General features: G+C 33.9%; 1 non-coding gene across 1 annotated transcript; it reads right to left on the bottom strand.

Annotated features, from left to right (window-relative positions):
- Positions 1–19,735: 19,735 nt before the first annotated feature.
- Positions 19,736–19,842, bottom strand: LOC126025041 (U6 spliceosomal RNA). The gene has a single exon (XR_007501091.1). It is a non-coding gene; the product is annotated as a U6 spliceosomal RNA (small nuclear RNA).
- Between the last annotated feature and the right edge of the window lie 1,154 nt (positions 19,843–20,996).

Genomic DNA, 20,996 nt, shown 5'->3' with positions numbered 1-20,996 from the left:
GTCCCCCAAGCCAGGTGCAATTTCTGAGTGCATAGCCAGGAGTAACCCTTGAGTGTCACCAGGTGTGACCCCTTTCCCCAAAAAAAACTCTGGTGTAGCCGTACTAATAACAGACAATGCATAATTTAAGCATGAAAAGGTTATAAAAGATATCGATAAACATTTCTTTAAAAAAAAACTCAAGTTTCTTGAATGGAGACCCTTACTTACACACATCACCCCTTTAAGAGTGTGATTATTGAAGTACATACCTTTGCAGGTTTGGTTATTTCTGAGTTAGATGTATGGGTTATTAAAGAGGGAAACTGGCCTTCACTTGGTCCACAAATATTAGCAACACTGACGTGATTGGGATCTCATCTGTCACTTCCCAGAATATTAAAATGAGTGTCTGTTTTAATATTAGGGTGTAACAAATCAAAAACAAGTCAAAACAAAACAAAAAACAATTACTATGAAAAATCTTTATATGGAGTAGATTAAAAAAAAACAATTTTTTTTGCCACACCTAGAGGCACTCAGTTGTGGCAAAATTACTTCTAACCAGCTTAGGGGACCATATGAGATGCTGGGGATTCTACCTGGGTGAGCCATGTGCAAGGTAAGAACCCTACTTATGGTGCCATTACTCCAGCTCCAAATTATTTTTTTTAATATATCTTTACATTTTAAAGTATTTACTTCATAAATATATAAAAGTGTTTATCTTTTTATAAAGATATGCCATACTTTGTGTATAACTAATACACTCACATATTCAATAAATAGATATTGAACTCAGCCGATAACTAAAAATGTATATTCTAAGCTTATATTACTTGATTGAAATTCATAGTAAATTCTGTTAACTTTCTAAGAAAATATAACTTTGGACATTTATTTGACTTTTCTGAGGCTTAATTTTCTTTTGTATAGGTGGCATTTTTAACTATACTTTTCTCAGTCAATTTTATAATAAACACTTTATACTATGGATGTAATGTATTTACTACTCAGTAAATATCAAATGGAAAATGATACTACCAGAAATGAATGATATTATCATGTTTTTATATTTTAAGCATTTAAAATAGGGCATATCAAAATAATCCACAATATTTTTCTAGAAAAAAATAAGTTTTTTTTATTTAAAGAACCATGGTTTACAAAGATATTAATACCTGAGTTTTAGGCATATAATATTTCAGCACTAATTCTACCACCAGAGTCAATTCCCATGACCATGTACTCCCAGATTCCATAATTCCCCATCCCCAATTATTCTCCATCTCTCTTTTGTTTTTTCACTTCCTAGTCAAAAAGGGTTCACTGGTGAGTTCTCTCAAACCTTCAGAGAAGACCTATAGCCTTTAATCATTAAGTTCTTCCATAATATTGAAGACACAGGAATCATTCCTAACATTTTTTATGAAGTTAACGATCATACTAGTACCCAAAGTTCAGGGAAATATTCAGCAAAGAACATTTCAAACCAATATCCCTATGAATATTGATGCCAAAACCCTTAAAAAAAAAGCCTTAGCTAGTTGAATCTATTAAGATAATTATACAATTGGGTTAAGTAGAATTTATCCCAAGACTGCAAGAATGGCTCAACATATTTAAATCAATTAATATAATGCACCACACTAATAAATAGAAAAATAAAAATAAAAACCATTTGGTCTATCAATTAATTCACAAAAAGATTTTGACAAGATCCAACATCACTCATGTTAAAAAACCTCAACAAAATAGGGGTTAAAAGAACTTTCCTCAAGATTGTAAAGGCCATCTATAATAAACCTACTGTCAGTATCATTCTTAATGGTGAAAAATAAAACCATTTCCTCCATCAGGTACAAGGCAAAGAAATCTGCCATCTCCAATTTTTGTGTTAGATGTTCTGGCTACAACACTCAGGCAAAATATTAAATTTTGTACTCTATGTAAATTTGTCATGTATTTTAACAGTTGAATACAGTAAATCCAAACAACTACTTTCTACCCAAATCATCAGTCTAACTCTAGCCCTAGCACTAACATTAATCCCATAGTAAGCCTGAACCTAGTCTTTATCTAAACCTTCTAAAAAACTACATTTACCAATAATAGAACACCAAATTTTGTTTTAAATTTTGAATATAGAAAAATTTAATAATAAATCCCTAATATAAATCCTAACCCTAACGCTATATTATCTTTGAACTTGCCTAGTTCCAAACCTACAATTTTGTTTATTTACAGTCCTGTGTCGATTGCAGCAATATTCACTATGTTCATCACATCACTATTCATCACAATCAGAATCTGAAAAGCAAACCCAGGTGCCCGAAAAAGATGAGAGGCTAAAGAAACTGTGGTACATCTACACAACAGAAGTACATCTACACAACAGAATACTATGTAGCTGTTAGGAAAATCAAAGTCATGAAATTTGCTTACACATGGATTGGCATGCTGATTGAAATGAGTCAGAGAGTGAAGGATAGGCATAGCATACTCTCACTCATATTAAGGATATAAGAAAAAGAAAAGACAGTATGATAATAATATTCAGAGACAATAGAGATGATGACCAGGAGGCCCAGCCCATGAAATGAAGCTTGTCACAACTAGTGGTGAGATGCAAGTAGAGCACTAACCAAATTGACAGCTACCATGACAAAGAGTAAGCGAGAGAGGCAGATTTCCTGTCCAGAGCAAAGTAGGGAGTGGGGGCAGGGAAAGAAAATATGGAACATTGGTGGCCGGAAAATTGCACTAGTGAAAGGTAGTATATATTCCATGATTGAACTTCAATTATGAACATTTCTATAACCATGATGCTTAAATAAACAAATTACTAAAAAAACATTTTAAAAATTCAGTGTTTAAAGTTAAAAATGAAGGTCAAGTATAAGATGATGGCTAAATTTATACTAGTCAGCTATATTACCAATAGGCTTAAATCAGTGGTATTATAGATAGAATGGATTTGGGCTAAGATTAGGGTTTTTGTAGATTTAGATGTTATATTTTTGCGCTCTTTGAAGTTTAAAATGTTACTTTAAAAATGGAGATTCTTGGAGCAGTGGTGGTAGGGCATTTGTCTTGTGCGTAGCTGACCTAGGACGGACCATGGTTCGATCCTCCATATGGTCCCCCAAGCCAGGAGTGATTTCTGAGAGCACAGCCAGGAGTAATCCCTGAGAGTCACCGGTGTGACCCCAAAACCAAAAAATAAACAAAGGAGATTCTTCAATTTTGACTACTTGTTGGGTTTAAGCCTAGATTATTAACTTCTTCATTGTTTAAGGTTAGGATTAGGATTAGTTTAAGGCAAAGATAAGAGTTTGTTTTAGTGTAGACTTAGGTTTTATGGTGTGTAACATTCAAATTAAAAATAAAATATTGTACATTTTTTTAATTTAAGTTATCAAATTGGTTTACTCCTCCTAAAATAGGTTCAGGTTCAACTTTACTACTGTGTACTGGTTATGGTTATTACTATGACTAGGGTTAAGGATAGGGTTTGGTTTTGATGCTCAGTATTTCTGTGTACAGAGAAAAAAATGACTAGAAAAGTGCTGGGCAACAGTTACATTTGGCATAGTTGATTGGTTTATTCCTATTTTCAGAAGAGAGTGAATATATTAAGAGAATTAGTAGAGTGATCCTAGAGACAGGGTTGGTGTAAGGTCTGTGCAGGTTTTATTTTTTCTTTGTTCATATATATGTGTGTTTTTTAAAATATGTTAATATAGAGAGATCCTTAAATTGAGAGAAACAGACTTTTAAAAAATCAGTATAAGTCAGTATTAGTTTGGGTAGTGTTAGTGTTACATTAGAACTAGGGTTAGAGTTAGGTGTTGGCAACATTTAGGTGTTAAATAGTGTTATCTACTAAGAACTATAAGAACCCATACAATTATAAATTTTTTATTACTTTATTTAAACATCACAGTTTACAAAGTTGATATTAATACAGTTGTTTCTGGCACTTAGTGTCCAATACTAATCCAGCATAACATTCCTTCCACCATTGTCCTCAGTTTCCCACCCACTTCTAAACTTGCCCACTTAGCAAGAACAAAATCATTTATTTTATACTTCTTATTACAACAAAATGGTCATGGAATTATTAACAAAAATTTTAGTAAGAGAAAATCTATGAAAAATGTTATATACACATATACACAGTGGAATATTATGCAGCCATCAGGAGAAATGAAGTCATGAAATTTTTCTATACATGGATGTACATGGAATCTATTATGATGAATGAAATTAGTCAGAAGGAAAAGGAGAGACAAAGAATAGTCTCACAAATCTATGGATTTTTAGAAAAATAAAAGACATTGAAATAATTCCTAAAGAAGAGGGCCGGAAGAACTGGCTCAAGATATGAAGCTCACCACACAGAGTGATGTGTGCAGTTAGAGAAATAACTACTCTGAGAACTATCATAACAATGTCAGTGAGTGAGGGATATAGAGGACATAGAAAGCCTGTTTCAAATACAGGCAGTAGGTGGAGGAGAGAAGAGATGGGAGGCATTGGTGAATGGAGGTTTTGTTTGTTATCTGTTTTTGCATAGGTGCAGCAAATGTTGGGGAAATATAAAGAGAAAACTTTTGGCCAAAGAGAAGGGAGACTGGGGTCGGAGTGGTTGCCTTGTTCAAACTAGCCTAGGACGAACTGCGGTTTGATCCCCAGGCTTCCCCATATGGTACCCCAAGCCAGGAGCAATTTCTGAGTTCATAGCCCCTTAAGTTCTTGTAAAGATGGCTTGGAGTATGAAGTTCCTGATCTTTTGTTATCAATGAAGGATTTAGGTTTTCAGTACTACTCTGTTCGGGTGAAAAGGGGCAAGCGAAGTGTTGAATGAACATTAAATCTGTGCTAATTGATAGGTTTATGACAATCTTGGAGTGACTACTAATATATTGATATAATTGGAATAATGTATCTAAAGCTAGGGTTAAGTTTAGGTCAACAACAACTATTAAATGTAAACCAACTGGTAAGTATAAAACAAAGCTAATTTTAATTTTAATAAAGGGCTAGGATGAAAATTAAAATTAGGATTAGGTTTGTGTAGAGATTAGACCAATTGTTAAATTTGTGTTGTCTAGTAGGTTTAGACCAAAGTTAGTTCTAGGTTTAGTTATAGTGCAAGGGTTAGGAAATGGATAAGGTTTAACATTAGGCTTAATGTTAAGATTTGTGTCATAGGTAGGTGTTAGGTTTTTCTGTGTTCATAGTTAAGAATAAAAGCTAAGAACACTGTGTTTTTTAAGTTTAGACTACTTGGTAGATTTAGGCATAGACTACTTTCAGGGATAGCGTAGTGTTGGTTAGGATTAGGTTTTGTATAGCTGTTAGTTTTTGCATATTTTCATATGGTTGTTCATCATCTACAGTTCCTTTTTGGAGGAGGGTTTATTTGGATTTCTCACATTTGATGGAATTGTTTATACTGTTATTAAGTCATAAGAGCTATGTTTATACCTTAAATATTGACCTTTAATCAGATGTATAATATACAAATGTGTTTTTTAATTCAACATGCTACAGTTTTATTCCATTTTACAAATATGGAATAAAAGTTTTACAAATTAATACAGTACCAATTATTTATCATTATTTACATTTTCTTTGCTTTGATATCAACTTCCTCAAATATCTTTAATGTTAATATCATGATACATATCACTATATTATCTTCTAAATAACTTATTTTAAAAAGTATTTAAAACATTAAAGTTATTTAAAATCTTAATTGTTAAAGACTATCTTATGTTTTTAATATTTTAATTTTTTATTTTGTTGATGGAGTTTAAAAAATGACCTAATTTCATTATTTTGAGTTGCATCCTTTAATTTTAAGCCTGTCTTTATCTTTATTTTGTTTTTTTTTCTGTTTTTATTATTATTATTTAAATACTTTTTATTTGACCAAAGTGGATTACAAATCTTTCACAGTAATATTTTAGGTACATAGTGACATTGAATTAGGGGCATTCCCATCACCAGTGTTTTCCTACCTCCACCCCTGTTCCCAGCATGCATCCCATATGCCCCTCCTTTGACCCCCAGGCTGCTAGGATAAGTGGTCCCCTCTGTGTCTAGCTTGTTGTAGATTGGGTTTTGATTCTGTTGTCATTGACTTTGGATTTGGTGTTTAAGTCTGATCATTTTTTATTTCTATTCAATTTTCATACACCTGTTTGGCCTTGGTACCCTCCATTATTTCCCCCTCAATTTATGAGGCAGAACAATATGGTTCAAGTTATGTGGTTCTGTTTGGAGGGAAGAATAAAGAAAGAGAAAAAAAGGGGTTAAAAATCAAACAAGAAATGGGAGTTCTTCTAGAGACTGTAAATATCAATTTAAGAGAAGAAAGGGAAAAACATAAAAACTATACCAAAAAAAAAAAATCAAACAAAAGAACCAAAAAGCACCACAGCAATGAAGACAACAATCAAACAATAACCACAGTCCTGAAATAAAAACTAAACAAAACAAAAACAAAGCAAGCCTGTTTTTATCTTGAGAGCTAAGAATTATTTCCTCTAGGAAATATATTTGGATATTTTTTTTGGATTTTGTTTTGTTATCTACTCTGGCACCCTAAGATATTTAACTGGTAAATTCAGACCACTAATATTTGTTTGTTTCTTTTTAGGTCACACTTGGTATGCACAGTGCCTACTCCTTACTTTGTACTCAGAGTTCACTCCTTCAGATGCTCAGGGGATGTGATGCTGTGTCGTGCTGGGAATTGAACTAGATCAGCTACATGAAAGCAGGCATTCCACCTGCCTGTTGTGTTATATATATAATATATATGAATATATATTAATATTTAGTTAATTTCCCTTATATGTTTTTTTGCTGTTTGTCACCATTTTAGGTGCTTTCTGGATTTGCTATATTTTGTTTCTTTTTTACATATTCATAATGCTAATTTTATATTATATGTTTTCTCTTTAACATTATCATTTTATGTGATTTCTTTGTTTCTTCTCCAGTTTCTTAAGTTTTTCATTCAACAATTTTGTTTTAAGATTGTCCTTAGGTTTATACATAAAATTCTCTCCTGCAGCTTATTATGCAGACTGATCTTACATTCATTTTAATGGGCCACATTTGAACTTTTCTCTCCCTGCCTCTGTCCCAGCATTGTATAATTTTGGTATCTTATTACTTATAGGTGAAATTGCTTTTTGTTTTATAAGAGGCTCTTTAATATTCTAGCAATAGAAATTTGGTAGTGATGACTTGTTTTAATTTTTGTCTATCTCTAATACTCTCTATTCTTCTTCTTACCCTAAATGATAATTTGGCAGTATAGAGTATTCTGAGGTGAAAGTACTTTTCCCTTATAATTTTTAATATCTTAGGCTATTTCTTTCTGTCTTGAATGGTTTCTATGGAAAAGTCTGTGGAATATATTGTAGGTAATATGTATGTAATATATGTAATTCAATTTTCCCTAGATGCTGGTAGTTTTCTATTCTTTGCTTTAGCTTTTATGCCTTACTTATAATATGTCATGATATATCTATTTGTTTTTTGTTGGTTTGTTTAGGACTCTGATTCTTTTCTATGAGAATATATAGTTATTTACTGTGTCTCTTCAAATAGGGTTTCTGCCCTTTTACTTTTCTTTTTTCTGGGAGTTCTATAATGTAGATATCATTCTCCTTTTGTGTTGTTACTTACAGTTTTCATATTTTATAGTTGTATTTTCTTTGTGATTCTACTTGTGGGTTTCCCACTATCATTATCTTCAATTCACCACTTTATTGCTTCTTCTTGCTGACTGGGAAGCTTCTCCTCTACTGTACTCTTCAATTTATTTAATGTACATTTTAAAGTGCACATTTTTGTTTGATTTAAAAAAATAATTTCTATGTACTTATTATAAATCTCAATTATTTGTACTTTCTCTTTCAGATTTTATTTAACTTTGCTTTAACTGCTATTTTAAACTTTCTTGGGAATCTGCTTATTTGACCTTTATTTGATCTTACCTCTAGATTTTTGCTATGCTCCATAATTTTTTGTGGCACAGTCCCTCTTTTTCTCATTGAGTGTAATATTGTATTTAACTGCTGTGTGCTGAGTGGCTGTCTTTCCTTGACATGTTATGTAGAGCTTGCATTAGATTTATAGGCTTTAGGATATAATTCTTAGAATTTGTATCCAAGTCTGTAGCTTTCTATACCAACTCCTATTTAGAATATTGAAATTTTGTTATAACAAGATATAGAAATCTAGGCAGTATAAGTGGGGAGGTTGCAATAGGAGAATATCACTAATTCACTTTTTTGAATACTAATAACTTCTATAATCACCATCATTTCTAGTCTAGTTTCACAATTTGTGCTTTCCTAACTATTTTAAATTAACAATTGAAATACTGAAGTCTCATCTATGATATGGACCTGATCTATATGTTTTATTGCTCAGTTCTTTCTGAGTGGTACAAATGAAAATTAACCTATGCTCTGTGGGTTTGGACTTTGATCAGATCAGTTCTAATAGTCACAGGCAGATGAAGTGAGGATGACTTTCATAAGTATCGCATTCAATACAGGTGGTCAAGGCTCTTAATAGAAATAAGATACTATACCAGTGATTGCCTGAAGTGTGAACTGAACAGATAATTTGACAACCCAAGGTAAGGAGGTGTCTTATAATGAAGCCACTGAATAGCTCTAAACAAGCTCCACCACTGTTCCTTTCTCAAGCTCAAACCATAGTTATTCTCAACCAAGAGTTAAAGCCTATGTTTTTAGAATATAACCTAAGCATATGAGTTATTATGTGGCCTAGCATATCCTTAATAGTGGGGGTATGAGATGTCTTCTCCTTAGCAGTCCTAGTTTCCTGGCTACTTACCTTTGCCCAATATCTATAATTGCCAGTACCTATTTGCTACCCGAGTACTTGGCCATGGTACTCTGCTCCCTGATGTTTCTTTTCTTTCTTATTTTTAAATTAAATATTTTTATTTCTTTATTTTAGACTATGGTTTACAAAGTTGTTATTACTGGCATTCAAAATTTCCTCTACACTGGTCACCAATTTCCCAACTCCCCTGGAGTCTGCCTCATGACAGGTAGGAATAATTTTTTTTTTTTGGTTTTTGGGCCATACCCGGCAGCGCTCAGGGGTTACTCCTGGCTATCTGCTCAGAAATAGCTCCAGGCAGGCAAGGGGGACCATATGGGACACTGGGATCCGAACCAACCACCTTAGGTCCTGGATCAGCTGCTTGTAAGGCAAACACCGCTGTGCTATCTCTCCGGCCGCAGACAGGAAAAATTTACTTACTACTTTGTGTATTACTACTGAAAAATTAGAATTAAAATGATGGTAGTTGTGCTTCCACACAAGTGATTGATTGATTCACAAATTTGGACCAGAATGGAGATAGGAGACATAGGGGTCCTCTGAAGTGCTTCAGTGTGATCAGCTGCGAGCTTGATATGTCCATAAGTTTTCCTGTGAGTTGGGTTTCTGAGAAGGAAGCCTCAGGTTCTCAAACCAGGATCTGGAGAGACATGGGTCTGGAAACACATGCCAATGTAGGAAATAATGTACACAGTAAAAGGACATAAAAATGGGTTCAGGAATTTCAACACACAAGCCTTCCACTCTAAGAGGCAGGTAGCTTAGTGAGGATGATTGGAGAATGAGTGCAATGTCTTCCTGAGACTGAGCTTTTTATTAGCAACTACCATACCACACACTAGGGTGAAGAACGAATACTGAGTAAGGTGGAATCTAGTAATACAACACCAGCTCACACTCTGGGGTGGAGAATGAATACTGAGTAGGGTAAGACCCAGTTAATCCAACAGGCCTCTTTTGAATTTCAAGAATTACATGAATTTCTGGTGTTGGCTATGAAACCGACATAAGATTGCAGAAGGTTCTGGTTCATTGTCTAGGCTACCAGGGTTACCTGGAAGTGAAAAGGCAAAGAAAAGTAGAGGTGGCTCAGCCTGGAGACGTTAGCCACAAATCTGACAGCTGGGACTTTCTGTAGAGATGAGTGGAGAAGCAGTGAAGCTAGGCCATTGCCTTGGAGGCAGTTGTGGGGCAGATCTGGGTTTGTAGCCTGAAGGCTGGTCCCTGGTGTTTCTATGCTTTTGGGAAAAAAAGCCTCTTTGTTTAGACATGGTTGTTCCAAATAATAGACTACCCTCTTATAAATTATAACATCTTGGAGGCATTATGGGCTAATTTTATTTCAAGTTGTTTCTACACACTCTAATTTCTATTACTTTCCATGTGATGTCACTTGTCTTCTAGTCAACTGGTCTTTCTTTAGCCTCTATTTCTCTTCATTGATTATCCAGTTAAAAACATGAAGAGGAAAGTCTCATCTCTCTACTTGTCCACCACCATGCCAACAATCTTGGTGTTGCTGTTTTAAAAAATGTGGCTAATGAATTCCTTATGGATTGAATGGCATTTGTGTAGACGTTAGGAAATCATATGGGAGTGAATCACATGGCTTTCTGCAGGTGAAATGACCCAGACAGAAGAAGCAATTACAGCAATACTCCTGATTTCAGCAGTGTGCTTATTATGACTTTCTGCCTCTTTTGCTTTCACTATCCTTTTATAATACTCATTTTCAAATCAATTGCTAGGTTTCTCGATTGAAATTTTAACTCAAACATTTGTAAAAGGACAATGAAGCAATCCTTCATAAACAAATATTTCAATCTGACTCATGCAGGATAGGTGGTAAAGAATGCTTTTTCACATCTCATCTTGGATCTAACCCCTGCACAAATCCCACTTAGAGCCTCTTATAAATGTTGATATTGCAGTGTTCAGTTTCATGCCCTTTTTTCTCTTTATGCCCATTATTTTTGTGAGATCATCTATTTCCATAGCTTTAAAGCATCTATATTTTGGTAATGCTTAAATTGTTATGCTTAATCAAGACCTTTATTCGAAATTTCAGATGTAAGAATATAGCTGTTCCCTTGACATCTTCACTTGGGTAATTCAAACTTATCATGTCCAAAATTTTTTTTCCTTATAACAATAGGACAAAAATAAAATTTCCTTCCACGGTATTTTCCATATTGGAAATTAGCCAACTACATAATTTATCAAGTCTACTATCATCTTTGATTTCTCCTTTACTCTTATCTCATTTGGACTGTTAATCTTCTAGAATTTATGCACCAAATATCTATCAAACCCATTTTATTTTTCTCGTAGGTTGTACTTAATCTTATGAATGTCCTGATATTCATATTCATAAAGATGGTTTAAACAGCAATAGCTGTTAAAGGAGTAGTTATAGCACAAACCATTTACTGTATTTGCCAGCGTATAAAACGACTGGGCGTATAAGATGACCCCCTAATTTTGCAGTTAAAACATAGGTTTAGGCCTATATTCGCTGTATCAGACAGAACGTTCCTGTGCTGCATATGCTGCATGTGTTCCTCTGCTCATGTTCCACAGTGAGCCAATCACAACAAACGAAGGTTCAAAGGTTATTCTGTAATAGACTTCCTCTCTGACTCTGGCCAATCTGAGCAGGCTTTTGACAGTGTAGATTCGGGTCCAGAACATTGTCTATTTTGCATGCATAAAAAGCCTGCTTGGATTGGCTGAGTTAGAAAGGAGGTCAGAGCAGCCTTGCAGTGATTGGTGCAGGATTGAGTTGGAAAATTTGTTTTGTGGCAGTATTCAGACAATTTTCGTTTAGCGGCATATTGAAACATTTTTTTGGGATATACTCGGCATATAAGACAACCCCCCGATTTTCGGTTGACTTTTTTTTTTTTGTTTCAAAAATCTTATAAGCCGGAAAATACGGTAATTGTTTTTATTTAAAATAAATCAAACTGGGATGGACAGATAGTACAAGAATGAGGGTGCTTGTCCTTGTATGTGGCAAATCCCCATTGGATTCTGGGTGACACATACAGTTCCTGAGAATCACTAGTAGTGTCCTTGAGCACATTCAGGTGTGGCCGCATACTAATAAATAAGTAAATAAATAAATCAAACATCCTAGAAGGCTATGCATCTATAAATATAATAGCAAGATTGACTTTAAACTGTATAACTTACAGAATTTTACGTATATATGTTCTATCATATAATTGCATCCATATGAACCTCTAAGAGAAATAAAGGAGCATTTTATGCTGAGAAAATATTTACAAGAGGGGAAGCAACTCTGTGCTTTTTCCAAAGTCACTTTTATTTTTATGTTTTTATGATTTATATACATTCTAAGAAGAAGTTGACAATTCTAGTCTAGTATCACTCTAGAGTAGTTTATTAAATTATTGGGTATTTTTATGTGAGTAAAGTCTTATGAACATGAGCATCTATTATTTTAATAATAACTTTATATGCTAGACCTCATCATTAAATTTATAAATAAGGTCATGACTGCTGACTTCTTTCAGTGAAGAGAAGAACAAAAGGAGTTGGAAACTCATTTTGAGCATCCACCTAAATCAATTAGGATGTTAAATCCATGCATAAAATAATGTTTAATAAAAATGCTTTAAAGGGAAAATTGTCTCATTTTAAATTGAATGAATACAAAAGATGACAAGAGGTTTCCAGGTTATTGGATATGGCTCTAAGACAGTGGACTCGGGCATTGCTAATAGTTCAACAGTAATTGGAATATGAATAGGACATGCCATTTTGATTATATAGAATATGCATCAGAGTGTTTTACCTAAACCTCTGGATTGATTGGAGAGTAACAGAGAATAATTTGATTGCCACTTTTCTCTAAGAACCCTATTTCAGAATGCTTATTCACAGACTCTATTTGAGGACATATTCAAAATAAAATCAATGCATTTATAACCTAATTAGCTAGTTTCTATTGATTCCTGTTCCGATATTCAGTTTGCACAGCATGACTGTTTTTACTAAATACCTGTAAATATATCCTGAGTTGCATATCAGGTTAATACCTAGTCTTTGTCCCTGAGGGAATTGAACTAACAGCTACTGTAAGTCATTATAGAATTACTATGTTTTTGAGTTTTCTCCTAGTCGATACACATAAATAAGACTTCAGACTTATTTACTACTCAATTTAGGCCAAGTTCTGGGCTTCATACATAACATTAGGTTAGAATGGATCTCATGAATAGGTTTACTTCTACAAGGAAAGGGAGCCTTGACCTTTAAATAGTTACTTATTTTGGCCCCAAGGTATACTCTGGAACCCATTCTAAGAGCAGACCCATTCAGGGGTGTTGACCCTGATACCACTTTTCTATACCAATTGTCAGAATAGGCATATAGCCTTTCAGTTTTAGTTACTAAAATTTTACTTACATGTTGTCATATAAAAAGCAAAAATTAAAGAGGCCATATATTTATTTCAGCATTCTTCTATCAGTATACATAAACTGCTCAAAATTATTCTATTGGGGCATTAATACAAACAAGCTTTTATCCATGGCTTTCAAACATGCAAGTCTGGCTTTTTGGATTTCTTAGGATGTCATTGATTTACTCATTTTACAGAGGTAGAGAGAGAGGGTCAAGGGAGATAGGTTTAATTAATCTTAAGTATCTCTGCAATTTAAGAATTGTAGGCCTGAAACAGTTCCTGTACTAACATGATTAGCAAATATTGACTTTTGACTACAATAATAATGTGTCATCTGAAACCCTTGATAAGTAACTTAAGTACTTCCTTAGCTTGCATCTTATTAAATTAGATGAGGTATGGTTGAGGAACATTACACAAAGACATTGAAATGAAAAATCAGACCTAAGGGTTTTAACATTGATTTTAAGAGAGCTAAAAAGTCACAAAGAAAACATATATGCTTCAGCTCTGCAACCCGTGAATGTAAGCTGCCTATTTTCTCTAGATGGATTTTTTAAGAGTATGTAATAATTTTCATGGTGCGACTGCAGTAAACATTCACAATTTGTGACTTTTTTGACAGCTGCAATCAATCATCAGATTATATATGATGACCATATAATTTTAGTTTTATGGAAGGTTAACTTACACAGATTATGAGCTTTTGATGTTAAAATATGGAAGAAAGAGTCAGTCACACTGGTGTGCCTGTGAGATGAGGAGGATCATCTACCCAACTCCTTTCATAAGGTTTAAGTTAAAAATGTGTACAATTCACTTAAGAAAAGAGTTAAAGATGTGATACTCGTCAGCTGCAACCTGACCAATCTTACTGTATTGATTAGTTTTCAAAGGCTATACAGCATGTGTACTCTACTTAGAATTGAATGAGGGAAGAAAAGCCTCCAAATGTCATCAAAGCAAATGGTCTGTGAATGTTGCTTCAAAGCTCGTCATTAGTTGCCAGGGTGTTCGGCCACAAAGAGGTTTCACTGGAGGGAAAGGAAGGTATAACAAAACTTACTTCTCGCAAAGGAGACTTCTGCTCAAATAACAAGATACATTCAGGCTTCCTGATATATAAAATCAATTAGTTGATTAACATCCCTTATGAAATTTGGTCTGCTTTTTATCTTTTTCTTAAAAAAAAAAGAAAGACACGAACATACCCCAGGCCTTTTCTGTTCTCTAATGAATTTGCAAATTGACTTGTGTTCAAGTGGTGCTTGAATAAAATGAACAATTAAAAATGTATTGCTAACAATGAGATGAATCAGCTGATCTCTTTAAGGATTAATTAGTTTCAGGGACTATTTTTCTTAGACAAAATTCTGGAGAGAATAGAGCTGTGCAGTGTAGTCATAATATAAAAAACAGGCCTTTAACATGTGAACATGATATGTAAGCACATATTTTTATATGCATGTGTAGTAAATTTGTGAATATATCTATGCATCTTTATAGGTTTAGACCATTAAAAATTATCTGTGACTTCCTTAGAGATATTTATTCCACCTAGCTAGGATGATTTGACGGTTGCTGATTAGTGATCCATTAGTTAGCTTGAAGGCAGCCAACAGATTTTACTGATCATAATTTATCATTAAAGCAGAGAAATGCTCTAGGTATTTAAATAATGTATGCAGATGAATTCACTCTTATTTTTTTAATTACCCACCTGTACCAACCTTACTAGAATCTTTGCCCCTGAAGAAAGTTTGCTTAGAGAAACTTCAAAGTTAGTCCCTAAATAAAAGCTCCTTCTTTCTGGTTTATTTATCAATCTTGTAATTTACCCTATTCCTTCACAAAAAGATCTGATATGGTGTAAGTTATGTGTGAAGTGCCTCAACCACCTGAAATTATCTTCATATTTGCCACTGAAGACTGGCAGCTTATCTTGCAAAGTATGATACCTTTGTCATTTCTGTAGTAAAGATTTTAGATACAGTAAGAATAAGTTACAGTCCCCAGAGATCACTGCAGAAGTTCATGAAAAAATGGACACGATCTTTTTATTTGATACTTGTTTAAATAGACAATATTGTAGAAAGTGTAATTTTCTTAGGCTGCCCCCAAATCAGATGTTGCTGCTACTGTGAGTCAACCTAAAATGGCATTTAGCATCGAGGCATTTGCTAAGTACTGCTTTATTGTGCTTTGTGCTCCCTACAGGGCATTCAGAAAAGATGAATAATAAATGTGTACAGGAAGAACAAGTTTCCAGTCCTGTCAAATTAATTAGACTAGTGTAGAATGAAGTGAGGATTGCCATTAGGTAAGTCAAAACATGTAAAGAAAATTATCCAAGAAACATAAAAGAATTTTAAGGAAGCAAAATGTCCCACATATTTTGTACATTTTGTACATTTGTGTTATATATGAGAATAATGGTGCCATGTGTGTAACCATATATCATTTAGTCTGAATGAAGGAGAATTTGTGTACCACACAAAACAGAGCATATATATGTATTTATAAACATACATGGCAGACCTGTTGAAAAAAGGAAAGCTATAATTTAGATAAACTAATTTAATCATTAAAAAATAGATAAGGGGCTGGGAAGGTGTAGCTAGAGGTAACGTGCCTGCCTTGCAAGCGCTAGCCAAGGAAAGACTGCGCTTCGACCCCCCCCCCCCCCGTCAGGGGCGATTTCTGAGCGCTTAGCGAGGAGTAGCCCCTGAGCATCAAACGGGTGTGGCCCGAAAAACAAAAAATAGTTAATAGACCTGACCCTTTTAACTACAGGAGCAAACCTTGGTTTTTACTAGGATTTATATCATGTGAGCTTATTAAGAAATTCACAGGAGTAGTAGAAACAATGCAATATTTTTGTTGTTTTATCTGGTTCCAGTTGGGTGCTTTGAGCTATGTGGACAAACATACTGGAGAGAAAGAAATACATGTGTAATTTGAAGGGTGTCATTTGTTTCATTTTAAATGATCCTTTGAGATATTTTTATATATATATATATAATATATATAATATAATATAATATAATCCTGAAAAATTGATTTTGGTAAGTGAAGTATTTGATTTGTGTATATTTAGAGCTTTGACTGCTCTGTATCACCTCCATAAAGCAGGCTGGTCAAAATTCTATGATGCAGATGAAATCTTTCAAGCTCCAAAGCTCTGGCTGTAGCCGCCTCATTCATCCTAGTCAAGAGAAATATTTTAGCATCACAATCAAATATACAGTATATTAATTTAAAGCTTAACAAACCAAAACATTTTCTAAATCACACATAGATTAGTAAGTAATTGTGTTTTTGCAATGAATATTAGGTTCTAAATTATTTTCAGTTATCAATCTTTCCCTATTGTTTTTTTTTGAAAAACTTTTCTGTTTTCATGTGCCTTATCCCTTTAAATGCCGTTTTCCTAACATTTTATAGTTTCTTTCCTCTCTATTTAGAAATAATCAATATTGATGGAAAAATGTGAAGCTGTCTTTTGTCAAGAAAAGAAGAGAAAGTCTATCAGTGGTCTTAGTATCCTATCCTTTTGTGTCTTGCAAATTCCAAACCTAAAACTCTTTTCTGGGGCTGGAGCGATAGAACAGTGGTAGGGCTTTTGCCTTGCATGGTGCTGACCTGGAACGGACTGGGGTTCCATGCCCTGCATCCCATATGGTCCCCTGAGCCTGCCAGGAGCAATTTCTGAGAGCAGAGCCAGGAGTAACCCCTGAGTACAGTCGGCTGTGGCCCAAAAATTAAAAACAAACAAACAAAACCAAAACAAACAAAAAAACTCCTCAAAACCAAAAAGCAAACCTCTTCTCTATTATTGAGTTATTTTCCCAATGGATGCTCTCATTTAATTCTTTCTTCAATGAAAGGAGAGTGGAGTTATAATTATCCTGCATCTGAGTTAAAATAAGAACTTAATTTATCCTATAAACGAGGCAAGTATTAATAGCAAAATTATGACCACAGAAAACATTGTACACTTGTTTGGGCAATAGCATGAGGGAAGCTGTTACCTTTTGGACTTTATAAGGTCTTTTTAAACTTCTCACTTTTTTGCTCAGGGAGAATTAGATGTCCTTCAGTCACAGAGGCAGTACATGTTACCTCTCAAGTGAAAGAAATTCATGACTATTACAAGTAATATTCAATTAAAATGCTTCATAGGCAGTAGGCTTTCTATCTTTCTTGGTCAATGTGAATCATTTCTGATGCTGGGGAAATGTGTTTTATAAACCTCCATTGTCACAGAATGTCTGCTTCCATGAGAACTGGTTTTATATTAGTAAATAAAAAACCCTCTGACATTTTTGTCACTTCTTATGTCTGGGCGCTGACTGAAATAATGGGAATGTTCAGGGGTTATGGGGCATTGTTTATCAAGGAATATGGGTGATGCCACTAAGTATAACTAGCTCTATAGAGCTGGATGATTGATCCCTCTGCATATTTTAAAGACTTTTTCATTGCTTATCAAAACCTTTTAGGTAAAACACTCCTCTCAGATATCATTCTATGTTTGAAAAGCTTTATAATTCATAATGAAAAGTTACTCAGTTATCCCAAGTGAATCCATAGCTTCAATTATTCTCTGTATAAATTGTCGGACTCCATTTTGACCAATGTTTATGGTGTTTGGCAATTTTTCAATAGCTACTTTTCTCTGATATGACTAATTTCTCGCATAATACTCTGCATGTGTGAAGCTGGGAAAATCTTAATAGATAGAATGTAAATGAAAGATTATGTATATTTAAGTTTGGGAAACATTTGAAACATAACCATGTTAAAAATGCCCCAAACATTACTGGTTTGGCTCAGTAAAGAAAATCAGCAGAGACCTACTCCTGGAACAACCTTTCTTATCTGGTTCCAAGGTCAGCTTGCTGCATCTTAAGACATCAAGTCAGGGAAGAAAAAGAGGCCTCAGATGAACAAAATCAAATACATTAGGAAAAGGTATTAGGACAAAAGACATTAGGAAAATACCATCATCTTTTCATTGATGTGTTTTCTAATATGAGCTTTTTTGACAAATTCACAATAAAAGCATTGTCTTACTTACTAAATGACTCCACAAAAGGTGGTTAGTATTCCCTACTACAGAAATATGTGAGACTTAAATATTTTTTCAGTAAATGAATAATTTCATACATTCACAGGGAATATATGTTTATATCCTTGTCCTTAGGCGATTTTTGTTGTTGATACACAGAATACATGCATTCTCTGGAATTTCAACTTTCCTTTTTCTCTTTTGACCAATTACATATAGTTGTGATTTTAAATGTCTACATTAGGAAACCTGAGGAGACAGGTAGAAAGAATTTGGCTGTGACTCTCACAAAACTCAAAATGAACAAAACCCAGTCAGATGGCCTAAGGAATCTAAGCTCTTCACTACTGTTCAAGGATGTGTCTACAACAGCAGCTGCCATGACCATTATGATTATTATTACTCTTATTATAGTCATCATCTCTGCCATCACTGCTATTATTAACATTATTAAATAATGAGAGGCAGATGAGGGACATAAGATCAAGTGGAGATAAATTGTTCTTCAAGTACTTAGAAACTACATTACCTGAGTTCCCACTTTTCATTGTTTTAGAGACATACTTAGAAGTGCTATAGACTATTCCCATCTCAAATGCGTGGACAGACATCATCTGAAATGATCCCCAAAGAGTTTAAGCCTCAGCACAACACCATCAGTTCCTCTCACTGATAACTCCTCACAAAGTTCATGAGTTTAAGGCTTCTAAAAGCCATCAAATACAGTTTTATTACTTTCTACCATAACTATGTTTTTTCATTGACTGCAGAGCCCTGATGCTAATTTTTCTTTTGTTTGCTTGTGTTCAAGGCTTGTTTCTGACACTGTGCTCAGGAATTACTCCTTGTGGTTTTCAGGAAGCCAAATAGGGCCCAGGGATTAAACATGGGTCATCAGTGTGCAAAGGAAGCACTTTTCCTGCTTTTCTCTTGCCCTGGACCCTCTCCCCTCAATTCTTAGCCAACCAGGCTAAGAGCTTGTAGATATAGTGATGCTTGAATCCTGTAGCACTAAGAGGATTAACAGGGAACCAACAGGCAATGAAGAAACCATGTAGTGTCAGGGATCCAAATGCTAGGATATGTGAAAAGCATGGGCCTTAACTCTCATACTGTACAGGACATTATTGTTAAGGTGTAGCCATCTGCATACTTACAGTCAAAAACCACTGGTCAAGTATATCTTTCAACCATAAACATTTGTTAAAAATTTTAAAAATAAACAGAACACTCTTCTTCAACTACAATTATGCTTGTAATCATAGTGCTTAAATAAAGATTAAAATTTTTTTAAAAAACTACATTCTGAATATATATTAAATATGTACTTCTGTTAATATCTTTTTTAAAATATGGAACGCTTCACGAATTTGCGTGTCATCCTTGCGCAGGGACCATGCTAATCTTCTCTGTATCATTCCAATTTTAGTATATGTGCTGCCGAAGCGAGCACTTCTGTTAATATCTTAAGCCCTTAATATGTTGGAGCAGCTTTTATTATAAAATTAATTCACAAAGGAAAAGTTTTCTTTTCATTAAAAGATAGCTATTTTAGGAATGTTTCATGATATAGATGGCAGTAACAAATTTACTCTCCATAGTAAAACTAAAAATTGAGTAAATTTTAGAGAAGATGGAAACTTTAATTAAAGAAATAATATAAAAATATTATTACAATGTGGGAGAAGAAATTAGACAGGGTAAGAGAGAAAGGGAGGAAGAGAGACAAGGAGTTACTTATTATAGTCATCAATTAAATTATTCAAAGAGATCAAGGCTTTGTGAGTTTTGCTTTTCCAAGCAAATATCCCTGAAATCAGTGGGAATCAAGAATTTTAATTTTGATTATTATATTTGGGTTCTTTTTTTATAATAGTGTTAAATTGTATAGCATCAATGTACAAATTTATTATACTTAGTCACTCCCAAAGTTCCTATAACCCCCTCATTACTGTCATTTTAGTTGGTTTTATTTTCTTCCTGTCTTCCTGGAAATCAGTAATTTCAAATAATATAAAACTATAGCTTAGCATAAGCATATGAGTAAGAATTGGAAAAGAAGTGGTGATTGTTCATTGTAGAAATGGAAGAGTCATACTAATGTATAATTTGTAACACATTATTGGTATAATATAAAACCAGAAGAATATGTCTTTATATTTGAAGACTTATCTGAAAGAATGTCATTAAAATGTTCATCAGCCACAAAATTTATTTCTTATCAAGATCTGTCTGCCATTTTGATGCAAAAGTAAAAAGAAATATATCTCATTGAGATGATAATCAATGAGAAAGATTTCTCATTGGTTTCTCTGGATATTTCTCTTTGTTCCTGCCTGCTTGTAGCATTTGTATTTGAACATATCCACAATACCGCTATTCCTCTGAGAGTGGCTGGGTGTTTTTATCCTCCATTATGAAAATAGGTGAAAATAGAAGCATTGTGGCTACTTTGCAGCTTTCCATGGACTTACTTTTGAGATCAAATAAGAAGTCTCTGGCAAAAATACATGAAATTCTTCAAACACAAGACATATTTGTATTTGAATCGCCCCCAAAAAACAAAAAGTAATTACATGATCAAAATTTTAATATCTAGTTTTATTA

The sequence above is a fragment of the Suncus etruscus genome, chromosome 12, assembly GCF_024139225.1.
Source record: "Suncus etruscus isolate mSunEtr1 chromosome 12, mSunEtr1.pri.cur, whole genome shotgun sequence".
Classification (NCBI taxonomy): Eukaryota; Metazoa; Chordata; class Mammalia; order Eulipotyphla; family Soricidae; genus Suncus; species Suncus etruscus.
Note: the sequence above shows the minus strand (reverse complement) of the source record. Positions and strands in the feature narration are given on the sequence as shown.